The sequence below is a fragment of the Macaca nemestrina genome, chromosome 4 (assembly GCF_043159975.1).
Source record: "Macaca nemestrina isolate mMacNem1 chromosome 4, mMacNem.hap1, whole genome shotgun sequence".
NCBI classification, from domain to species: domain Eukaryota; kingdom Metazoa; phylum Chordata; class Mammalia; order Primates; family Cercopithecidae; genus Macaca; species Macaca nemestrina.
The window spans coordinates 76,818,406-76,831,264 of NC_092128.1; the positions used below are offsets into that span (position 1 = coordinate 76,818,406).

Consider the following 12,859-nt stretch of genomic DNA (forward strand, 5'->3'; position numbering starts at 1 on the left):
CATGTCAGATATTGGCTCTAATCTTTGTGCTATTTCCAGATTTGTGAAGTATTTTACTCACTCTTATTCTAATGTGACTTGTATAGAAGTCAGATGGTTTTAATTCATATTTATAATATTCAGTTTTACAAACCTAAACTCTGTAAGCATATTTTATATTCTTTTGAACACATTTAATTTCTGGAAAAATTTTATTAGTAGCAATATATACAAAAAATTGTGTTGGGTGGCACTTTATCAACTTGAAGCAAAAGTGAAACTGCTTGGGTTGCCATAGCAGTGCAGTTAACAGAGTACAGAGTTGTTGGCTTAAACAGCAGAAATTTCTTTTCTCACAGTTCTGGAGGCTGGATGTCCAAGATTAATTTTACTTTAATTACTTCCTTAAAGCCCCTTTCTCCAAATACAGTCACATTGGGGGTTAGAGCTTTAATTTTTAAACTTGGGTTGGGGACACAATTCAGTCCACAGCACTGCCTCAGTGGGACCTAAAAAGCAGGATGAAGAGAAGTCCCAGATCATTATACTCTGAGTCAAAATCCCTAAAGCACCTGGGCATGGCGGTCCACCTGTGTAATCCCAGCAGTTTGGAAGACTGAGGTCGGAGGATTGCTTGAGCCCATACGTTTGACACCAGCCTGGGCAACAAGGTGAGGCCTCATGTCTACAAAAACTTTAAAAGTTAGCCACACATGGTGGCATGGGCCTGTAGTCCCATATGCTTGCAAGGCTGAGGCCAGAGGATCCCTTGAATTTGAGGCAGCAGTGAGCTATGATGGCCTGGAGGACAGAATGAGACCCTGTCTCTTAAAAAAAAAAGAAAATCCCTAAAGGAATTGTGGTACACAAGTCAAAACAAAACAAAACAAAAATCAATGAATGAGTATCGATGTAACCATTTATTTGCTACTTTGGGATCTATCTGGCTTACCTTTCTTCATCAACTTGTTTCCTAAGTCCCCGCCATAGGAATAACCTTACCTACTTAGAACGATATAAAGATTCAGAAAGATGTTGAAGGGGCATAATTATTACAGAAGGAGGACTGGGAAAGATGATTTAAGTAGTTTAGAAATGAAAATCCTCTCACTGACAAATGGTATTCACCTCTCCGCAGCATGCTCACCAAAAATCTCAGTTCAGCATATTTTTATAACCTTAATGAACTGAAACCTAGTTGTAGCAATTCATTTGGTCCAGATTACAAAGATAACTAAGAAGAAATTAAGAACATAAAACTCTTGGGAGGCCGAGGCGGGTGGATCAAGAAATCAGGAGTTGGAGACCAGCCTGGCCAACGTGGTGAAACCCCATCTCTACTGAAAAAAGAAAACAAAACACAAATTAGCCGGGTGTGGTGGCACACGCCTGTACTCCCAGCTACTCAGGAGGCTGAGACAGGAGAATCACTTGAACCAGGGAGGCAGAGGTTGCAGTGAGCCAAGATTGCACCACTGCAATCCAGCCTGGGTGACAGAACAAGACTCCATCTCGCAGGGCGGGGGCAGAACATAAATATCCTTGGCAAATTATTGTGAGTATTTCTTAGGGGCTGTTTTTCTTTGAAGATGAGTTCAATTTTGGAAAATAGTAAAGCTTGGCAAATACAGTAGGTGATTAACTGGACAGTATATATAAATTATGCAACATGTTAATAACTGGACTGACTTCCTGTGCAGTTGAAACCAGTTCTTTTGAGGACACAGTTGGTGAAGTTCAACCACTGAGAGTTTTGTGTCCTGAGTTTTGCTTTCACTGTTCTTCATGGGCCATTCTTTTTGTTGTTGTTGTTTTGAGACAGTGTCTTGCTCTGTCACCCAGGCTGTAGTGCAGTGGTGTGATCTCAGCTCACTGTGGCCTCTACCTCCTAGGTTCAAATAATTCTTCTGCCTCACCTCCTGAGTAGCTGGGACAATAGGTACGTGCCACCAAGCCCAGCTAATTTTTTGGTATTTTTAGTAGAGCTGAGGATTCGTCATGTTGGCCAGGCCAGTCTCCATCTCCTGGGCTCAAGTGATTCACCCGCCTAGACCTTCCAAAGTGCTGGGATTCCAGGCCTGAGCCACCGTGCCCAGCCTCAGCTCTCAGTTTTGAAACTAATAACCTATGTTATAGATCTTGAGTTACTTAGTTCTCAGAATGACCTCCAGCTCTTTTGGCTTTTTCCCCTTAGTTTTATAGCAATGCAAAAAGACCAGTATATGCTATACTTTTGCCTGAAAAGGTCTGAGAGACTTTATTGACTGGGGAATGGAGAGAATATGGAGAGGCCAGAAGAATGGGGGCTCAGAAGAGCTCTTTGGAACTTTATCAACCCCTGGGAAAAATGAATACAATATGATTCCTTTCGTTTGTTGACCTCAGTGACATGAAAACAAATTGCCAAGCCTTCTTGAGGTCCACAGGTCTTCATTTCACACTTAAAATGTGCCCAAAGATTCAATTGTGATGACTTCATAAAATCTGAGGCTAATCAAATATTTATTATTTTATGACATTGGTTCTAAACTTGTTTTCTCACAAAAATGATTCTAACATATAACAGATTGCAGGTTTAAATTTAAGTAGTGTTTTGTTCCTGATGAATTAAAGGAAGGACTGAGAAGATGTATTTCAGGATTGGGTAAATAAAGAGTAGGATGAATAGCAGGAAGTGAAAGAGGCTAAATAAAGATGGGGAAAGACTTCAAAATACAGACTAAGAACCTGAGGTTTTACCTGGGAGCATGATGGTACAGAGGAAGGATTTATGGAAAGAACATTCCTCTGCTAATTTAAGGGTTGTCCTAAATGACAGGGTAAAGACAAAAAGGGATGAGAGTTAGTAGAGAAGTCTGTTAGTAGAGAGGGAGGAATGAATCAGCAGAGCACAAAGGAATAGAAGCTATTTGAAGACTTTAGATTGGACAGGTAGTTTCACAATTTGACTTTCAGCATTCCAGAAAACTGGGATTCTGCTTTTCTTGAAAGAGCAGAGTATGCCAGTACATAGCCTAGTGATTCAAAAGGCGGTCTACTGACTTATCACCTGGAACTTGGTAGAAATGCATGATCTCAGGCCTCTCATTTTAAGGGTCTCAGGTGGTTTCCATGCACATTAAGTTTAGGAAGCACTGGGACTGCAATTGGAAAGATGGATTATGATGTTAGAAGGACTGAGTCGAGTCCTACCTGTCATAGTCATTCTTCTAAAGGTGCCACTGTGGGCAAGTTACTCCATATCATTAAGCCTCAATTTTTTTATTTGCAACACAATGGAAGTGTAATACCTACCTCAACGAGCTATTAGGATGAAATGAGGTAGAACTTGTAAAGCTCTTAACATGGTGCTTGGCAAATAAAAAGTAGTCAATAAATGCTAACAATTGATGTCCCTGACAATGTCACTGTTCCTAACAAAGGCCTAGGAAGAATTTAAACTTATGTTGAGTTTTACCTTTTTAATTTTCAAAATAATTTTCCTAAAGAAGGATGAAAGAAAGGAAGAAAGGAAAGTAGAAGAATGGGGAGGGAAAGGAAAGAAGAAAGAAACGTCTAATTCCCTAAAGGAATAGGCATGTTAAAGACACTCCCCAGATAGCTGGATTTTTCCTTTCAATTTGTGGAAATAATTGGCATTGTTCCCTTGGAGTTCTGCATAAAAAACATATGAATCATTCTGCCACAGATGGACACCACCTAAATGAACTCATTTAGCTCCCATTTAGTCCAGATGACCCTCTGCTAGTCAGCTAATCAATCTGACAGAAATGCAATGGTCCTCTTCCGGTCTTACTAGCAGCAAAAGCCCCAGTGTGTCTCACCATAGGAACCTGTTATGTGGTACTAGTGACTGTTTTGGATCCTATTATTTCTAGAAGACATGTAATACTAAAATTATTTCTTTAAGGTGGACAGTTTAGGGAGTAGAATTGTACCTTATCTAAGCCAGGTGTTTTTGTTTTTTGTTTTTGAGACAGAGTCTCTGTCTCCTAGGCTAGAGTAGAATGGCACGATCTTGGCTCATTGCAACCTCCACCTCCCAGGATCAAGCGATTCTCCTGCCTTAGCCTCCTGAGTAGCTAGGATTACAGACATGGGCTACCATGCCTGGCTAATTTTTCTATTTTCAGTAGAGATGGGGTATCACCATGTTGGCCAGGCTGGTCTCGAACTCCCAACCTCAGCCGATTCACCCACCTCAGCCTCTCAAAGTGCTGGGATTACAGACATGAGCCACCGCACCTGGCCTAAGCCAGATGTTTTTGAAGGAGTCTACCATTTGACAACAGTTACTTGTTTTGAGCAGTCAAACAAATACTTTAAGATAATTCCCTGTAATATTAAAAGTCAGAGCTCTATGATTGTTTTCCTCAATGCCAACATAGGAGGTTATCCCTGTGGATTTGAATGTAGCTGATAATCGGATCTAACTTGCCATGCCAGCAAAATATCACACTGAATTCCTTTCCTATTGCTGTTCCCTCTGTCTCTGAAAGCCCTTATTCCTTTCATTGTATAGAATTCTTACTCCTTCCTTAGACTGTCACCTCCATGAAGACTTCCTCAGTTCCCTTAGGCATTAAGTTCATATGTTTACTTTTATAGTGTCTGGTACCTGCTTCTGTCTTTTACCATGTATCTCTCTGGATAGTGCTGGCTGCTGGTGTGTCTGCCCCCTGCCCCTGACACCCCTTCCCTGGGATTGTGAGTTCCTCAAAAGCAGAAACCATGTCATTCATCTCTGTTTTCCTAGCACTTAGCCTAGAGAGCCAGCAGTGGACACCTAATAAGTGGTTGCTGACTAATTCAACAAATGAATTAATGGCAGAGTTGTTGCCTGGATGGTGTTTTAGTTTCCTAGAGCTACTGTAACTAAGTATCACCAACTGGGTGGCTTACACAACAGAAATGTATTCTCCTATGGTTCTACAGTCAGCAGGGTCATGCTCCCTCTGAATTCTCTAGGTGATATGAACAGGAGACAGGAAAATACTAGGTAGAAGAGGGTGGTTCCTCAGCAAAGGCCTCCCCTCAGGCCTGGATACCCATGGCCCTAAATGAGGACAGGCATGACGGTTTTTGTGCCCAAAAAGTTGCCTTGTGGCCTGCCATGCCCCCTATCCTGTCCCCATATCAACCTCAACCCCCAGGCTCCAGAACGGTAGATGAGGAGACAAGCAGACAAATGGCAGAAGAGCACAGCAGAGAAAGAGAGGAGAGAAAGAATGTCTGAACACCGAGAGGAGTTCAACTTGGGGTGGTCAGAGAGGACTTCAGCTGCTGGACGACCAAACTCCAGGGGAAGATAATCTTCCCAATTCCCCATTCCAGCTCCCTATCCATGCTGCTAAGAGCCACCTCTACCACTCGATAAAACCCCTGCATTCATCCTTCAAGTCGTGTGTGACCCAATTCTTCTGGGACGCTGGACAAGGGCCAAGGTATCAAGGAGCCACTGAGCTGGTTAACACTTAAGCTGTCTGCGGATGGCAGACCTAAAAAGGCACTGTAACACTGGGGCCTCAGGAGTTGCAGGCACCCACCCCTAGATGCTGCTGTGGGGCCGGAGCCCAAAAGTGTTCACCCTGGTTCCTGCACCTGCCTGTGTGCGTGCTCCCTGTCCTGTAAGGGGTTTGAGCTTGCAGTGGCTGAACAGAGAATCACACCCCGTCGCACATCCTATAAGGGGTGCCAGGGAACTCTCCCGTCTCAAAGCGGAAAATCTATCCTTGTCTTTTTTTTTTTTTTCTTTTTCCAGATGGAGTCTCACTCTGTCACCCAGGCTGGAGTACAATGGTGCTATCTTGGCTCGCTGCAACCTCCGCCTCCCAGGTTCAAGCAATTCTCCTGCCGCCTCAGCCTCCCTAGTAGCTGGGATTACAGGCGCCCACCACCATGCTCAGATAACTTTTTGTATTTTTAGTAAAGACAGGGTTTCACTGTGTTGGCCAGGCTGGTCTTGAACTTCTGACCTCAGGTGATCCACCCACCTCAGCCTCCCAAAGTGCCGGGATTACCTTGTCTCTTTCAGCTTCTGGTAGCCTGAGGTGTTTTTGGCTGGTGGCAGCAAATCTTCAATCTCTACCTCAGTCCTCACATGGTTGTCTCCCTTCTCTGTCCAAATTTTTATCTTCTTATGAGGATACCAGCCATATTTGATTAAGGACCCACCCTATTCCAGTATGATCATGTATTAACTAATTGCCTCAGCAATGATGTCATTCCCAAATAAGCTCACATTCTGAGATACTGAAGGTTAGGGCTTCATCTTTCTGGGGGTACACTTCAATCCAAAACATATAGTAAGGATCTTAGGGGAAATCCCATAGCAGGCATGGTCTATGCCTTCCACTCTTTGTACAATTGAATCCTGATTTAGAATTAAGATCACAGGCAGCTTTAATACATAGTAGCCAGAAATGGAACATTTTTAGGGAAAAGAGGTGAAAGTATTGTAGCAGGAAATTCATTAATCTCTCAAGTGGTATAAATGTATTTCTCACCTAGAGCTCCCCTCTAATATTAAATGAATGAAAATTAACTAAACTGAAGTCTTTATAATTGTCAGTGGAATGAAATACCATTTACTGTTTACACAGGTTTGACCCAGATATTAGATTCACAAATATTCACTGCTATTTCATGTTAACTAAAATTTCTTTGATAATTTACCAAACTGTTAGCAGCTCAAATTCTAATAACTTTGGTAAATAACAAGAGAAAAGCAGGTTAATTAATTATTGAAGATAGCATGGGAATGTATTGAAAAGAATGGTGAAGCTGGATGCAGTAGTGGACACCTGTAGACCCAGCTACTTGGGAGGCTGAGGCAGGAGGATTGCTTCAGCCCAGGAGGTCAAGGCTACAAATGAGATGTGGTCCTGCCACTGCACTCTAGCCTGGGTGTCAGAGCAAGACCTTGCCTCAAAATAAAAAATAAAAAGATAAAAGGATAATGAGATGGTGATAGCCAAGATGTTAGCAGTATGAGTGTCAGCATCAATGGCAGATGACACCCCCTGGGGCAGACATCAGCCCTTTTGACATTGATCATTGACAGCCTAGCTCTAGGCAGGAGCAACAGAGGGTCTTGCAGACCTTGGCAGTGTAACTGCCATGAGGGTCCTAGTGAAATCGGAGAGTTATCTGGCCCCCCTCACAGGACATGTGACCAGGGTGTGGCTCTCTGTTCAGCAGCTGTGAGCTTAAACCCCTTACCAGAGGGGTGGCACACAGGCAGGTGCAGGAACTGGGGTGAGTGCTTTTGAGCTCCAGCCCCACAGCAGCATCTATGGGTGGGTGTCTGAGACTCCCAAAGCCCAAGTGGACACTTGTTACAGTGCGTTCTTTTAGCCTCGCTGTTCAGGGATGGCTTAAGGGTTAACCAGCTCAGTGGGCCCTCTGCCTTTTTGCAAAGACGGGGGCCAGTGTGACAGCTTTCTGTGTCCTGAGCTCTTGTCCAGCATCTTGGAAGAATTGGGAAACATACGGACTTGAAGCTCGAATGTGAGAGTTTTACTGAGTGATAGAGGTGGCTCTCAGCAGGATGAATGGGGAGCTGGACAGGGGATGTAGTGGGAAGATTATCTTCCCCTGGAGTTTGGCTGTCCAGTGGCTGATTCTCTAACTGTCCCCACTCGAACTCCTCCTGACATTCCTTCTCTTTCTCTGTGCTATCATTCTGCCATTTGTCTCCTTGTCTGCTGCTTCTGGAGCCTGGGGTTTGGGGTTTATATGGGTACAGGATAGGGGGCATGGCAGGCCAAAAGGCAACTTTTTGGGCACAAAAGCAGGAATACTTCTCACCTAGGCCCATGGGTATCCAAGCTTGAGGTTGGGGCCTTTGCTGGGGGACCATCCTCTTCTGTAAACCACCACCAAACTAAACTAGACCACAGGGGAAGAAATGGCAGACACCAATGAGTAGCAAAGAAATGTTCATATAACACATATCAGGAAAGCAAGAGAGAAATGTGGAGAAAAGGGAAGAGAGGTTTCTGGGAAAATCATGGGTACCTAATATTAGGGATGATCTCAACGACAGGGTGTAAATGTAATAGAGGTGGCCTTGAGAAGGGCGAGGTTGGGAAGATGTTGGGAGACCTGGCTAAGAAGCCTGTTAGAAGGTGATAATAGGTAAACAAACTTTTTGTCTAGATAATGGGAAGGGTGTAGGGAATATCCAGCATGGCTCTGATAGGTGTCAGGGGTCTGAAGAGCTGGGTATAGAGAAGGGAATGGCTAGGGAAGGTTGCAAGGATGTGGCAGGAGGGCTGCGGATATGCTGACCCAAATGTCCATGTAGGCCAGAGGCAGGACCATGTGTACTGCTGTGCAGGTGTAGCCCTGCACTAAACAGCAAGCTGAGCATGTTGGTGGGGGTTTGGAATCCAGTCTGGATGCCTCACACTAAGCTGTGGGCCCTATCTCAAGATGGCATCCCCTTGGAAGAAACAGGGAGGCTTTTTAAAATCCACATAGCACCACATGGGCTAGTATAGTTTTGACCAATAGCATTTTTTCTGGTCACTTTTTGGCCCCTTAGGCTCTGATACTGCTTCCATCTTCCCCTCCCATATTTGAAAACAGCTCTTGTTTACCCTCACCCATTCTGTAAAGCCTGTAGCCATGCTTTTTTTTCTCTCTCTCTCTTTTTTTTTTTTTTTTAATGAGAGGTGTTCTCACTCTCTCACTCAGGCTGGAGTGCAGTGGTACAATCATGGCTCACTGAAGGCTCAGCCTCCTGGGCTCAAGCAGTCCTCCTGCCTCTGCCTCCTAAGGAGCTGGATCTAAGTGTGCCACCATACCCAGATAATTTTTATTTTTATTCCAGATGGGGTCTCATTATATTGCCCAGGCTGGTCTCAAGTTCCTGAGCGCAAGAGATCTTCCTGCCTTGGCTTCTCAAAGTGCTGGGATTACAGACATGAGCCACTGCATGCAACCTGATTTTCTCAGTCAGCTCTGATGGAGGTACTTGACATAAACTTAAGAAGGCCTTTGTGCTGTATCTCCATCTCAAGCTTTCCCATCAGTTACTGCCAAATACTCTCCTGCCTTAATATCCAGGGCTTGTCTTCTTCATTAATTAGAATCTTCTCAATGTAAACTTGCACATTGCAGGGCTTAGTCACTCTCCTTTCTGAAGAAGCTCTGCATAACAAGCACCAACAGCTGGCTTACAGGCTTCATTGAGAAGGAATGGTGTTTGAAATCCATCACATGTCTTGGGCTAAAACTTTCTTTTTTGAGTCTTGGACCCATTTGAGTATTCGTAAAGCTATGAACCATCTCTCCACAAAAGTACGCATAATTACACATACACATCTTCAGTAGTTTCCAGATTCTGGAAAACTCTTTCATAGCACTCCCTAAGAAGTTAAGTCCCAGCTCTAGAGACCATTTGAGGCAGTTGTAGACTTTGATATGTTGTATGTTATTAATTTTCCTTTTGTAGAACTCATAGTTTTGAATATAAACAAAAACTTGATGTCCTCAAATGTCTATGGCAACTAGAGACATTTGTGCTTACTGCCTCTAGGTGCATAGTAGAGTATTTTGAGAATACTATGATTTCTAATCTGTCTCCTGGTCACCAACTGTATTCCCTGAATTCATTTTCTTAACTGGTTTATTATAAATGGCCTCCTTGCTTTTTATCCTCATTCTTACCCTCCTTCATCCCATGTTCCACTCTAGCTTCCAGAGTGATTTTTGTAAAATAAAATTCATGTTATTCCTTGCTTAAAAACCATTCAAAGACTCTGTTGCTTATAAGATGTAGTTATATATTTAGGACCACTAATCCTTCATAAATCAGCGTGTAAAACTAATCTGTGTATAAAATCTGTTGTTGCTCCAACTGAGACTACTTGAGCTCTATCAGAGAGAATGTGGGCTGAAAGGGTCTTGGAATTCAGTGTAGATTGGGAAGAACTTGATGTGACAAGAACATCAAGCCAGGACAACAAAATCGTCATGTGTTTCCTAGAACTGCAGTACCACTGTCTCAGTAGTACAAGCAGTCTATGAGTAGCAAACAATTGTACTGAAAGAGCAACACGTTATTGATGGATGACAACATTTAGGTGCAAGAATTTATTGGGCAGGTGGGTGGTGGAAGCATGGTGAGGGGATGGAGAAGTGCAACAGTGAAGAAAGAGTCACTAAAGGGTGTGTTGATGAGGGGTTACTGATATGGGCAGCTGGACTCCTGTCTGCTGGGGCTCCAAAAAGAGGTCTGATTGGTGTTTGATTGATTACATTTAATTGGTGTACCTGAAAGTGACAGAGAGAATGGAATCAAGTTAGAAAACACTCTTCAGGCTAATATCCAGGAGAACTTATCCAACCTAACAAGACAGGCTGACATTCAAATTCAGGAAATACAGAGAACACCACCAAGATACTCCTCGTGAAGAGCAACCCCAAGACACGTAATCGTCAGATTCACCAAGGTTGAAATTAAGGAAAAAATGTTAAGGGCAGCCAGAGACAAAGGTTGGGTTACCCACAAAAGGAAGCCCATCAGACTAACAGTGGATCGCTATGCAGAAATCCTACAAGCCAGAAGAGAGTGGGGGCCAATATTCAACATTCTTAAAGAATTTTCAACCCAGAATTTCATACCCAGCCAGACTAAGCTTCATAAACAAAGGAGAAATAAAATCCTTTACAGAAAAGCAAATGCTGAGAGATTTTTGTCACCACCAGGTCTGCCTTACAAGAACTCTTGAAGGAAGCACTAAACATGGAAAGAAACAACCAGTACTAGACACTGCAAAAACATGCCAAATTGTAAAGCCCATGGATGCTATGAAGAAACTGTATCAATTAATGGGCAAGATAACCAGCAAACATCATAATGACAGGATCAAATTCACACATAACAATATTAATGTTAAATGTAAACAGGCTAAATGCCCTAATTAAAAGACACAGACTGACAAACTGGATAAAGAGTCAAGAACCATCAGTGTGCTGTATTCAGGAGACCCATCTCACGTGCAAAGACATACATAGGCTCAAAATAAAGGGATGGAGGAATATTTATCAAGCAAGTGGAAAGCAAAAACAGCAAGGGTTGCAGTCCTAGTCTCTAATAAAACAGACTTTAAACCAACAAAGATCAAAAAAGACAAAGAAGGGCATTACATAATGGTAAAGGGATCAATGCAACAAGAAGAGCTAACCATCCTAAATATACATGCACCCAATATAGGAGCACCCAGATTCATAAATCAAGTTCTTCAAGACCCACAAAGAAATCCAGACTGCCACACAATAATAGTGGGAGACTTTAACACCCCACTGTCAACATTAGACAGATTGACGAAACAGAAAATTAACAAGGATATTCAGGACTTGAACTCAACTCTGGACCAAGCAGACCTAACAGACATGTACAGAACCCTCCACCCCAAATCAGCAGAATACACATTCTTCTTAGCACCACATAGCACTTATTCTAAAATCAACCACATAATTGGAAGTAAAACACTCCTCAGCCAATGTGAAAGAACAGAAATCATAAACAGTCTCTCAGACCAGAGTGCAATCTAATTAGGACTCAAGATTAAGAAACTCACTCAAAACCACACAACTACATGGAAACTGAACAACCTGCTCCCAGATGACTGCTGGGTAAATAAGGAAATTAAGCCAGAAATAAATAGATTCTTTGAAGCCAATGAGAACAAAGACACAACATACTGGAATCTCTGGGACACAGCTAAAGTAGTGTGCAGAGGGAAATTTATAGCACTAAATACCCACAGGAGAAAGCAGGAAAGATCTAAAATCAACACCCTAATATCACAATTAAAAGAACTAGAGAACCAAGAGCAAACAAATTCAAAAGCTAGCAGAAGACAAGAAATAACTAAGATCAGAGCAGAACTGAAGGATACAGAAACATGAAAAACCCTTAAAAAAAAAAAATCAATGATTACAGAAACTTTTTTTTTTTTTTTTTTTTTTGAGACCCAGTGTTGCTCTGTTGCCCAGGCTGGAGTGAAATGGCAAAATCTAGCTCACTGCAACCTCCACCTCCCTGGTTCCAGCAATTCTCCTGCCTCAGCCTTCTGAGTAGCTGGGACTACAGGCACACGCTACCATGCCTGGCTAATTTTTTGTATTTTTAGTAGAGACAAGGTTTCACCATGTTAGCCAGGATGGTCTTAATCTCCTGACCTCATGATCTTCCTGCCTTGGTCTCTCAAAGTGATCTTCCTGCCTTGGTCTCTCAAAGTGATCTTCCTGCCTTGGTCTCTCAAAGTGCTAGGATTACAGGTGTGAGCTACTGCGTCTGGTTGGAGCTGGTTGTTTGAAAATATTAACAAAATATCCTTGAGGAATTTCCACACTGTCTTCCACAATGGTTGAACTAGTTTACAGTCCCACCAACAGTGTAAAAGTGTTCCTATTTCTCCACATCCTCTCCAGCACCTGTTGTTTCCTGACTTTTTAATGATCATCATTGTAACTGGTGTGAGATGGTATCTCATTGTGGTTTTGATTTGCATTTCTTTGATGGCCAGAGATGATGAGCATTTTTTCATGTGTCTGGTGGCTGCATAAATGTCTTCTTTTGAGAAGTGTCTGTTCATATCCTTCGCCCACTTTTTGATGGGGTTGTTTTTTTCTTGTAAATTTGTTTGAGTTCTTTGTAGATTCTGGATATTAGCCCTAGAAATATCATTTGACCCAGCCATCCCATTACTGGATATATACCCAAAGGATTGTAAATCATGCTGCTATAAAGACATATGCACACGTATGTTTATTGTGGTACTATTCACAATAGCAAAAACTTACTTGGAACCAACCAAATGTCCATCAATGATAGAATGGATTAAGAAAATGTGGTACGTATACA

The 12,859-nt window shown here is 42.5% G+C and overlaps 1 long non-coding RNA gene across 2 annotated transcripts in view; it reads right to left on the reverse strand.

Moving 5' to 3' along the window:
* The window catches only part of LOC105475554 (uncharacterized), a 118,812-nt gene that overhangs the window by 56,355 nt on the left and 49,598 nt on the right, over nt 1-12,859 (reverse strand). The gene's annotated exons all lie outside the window — the stretch shown is intronic.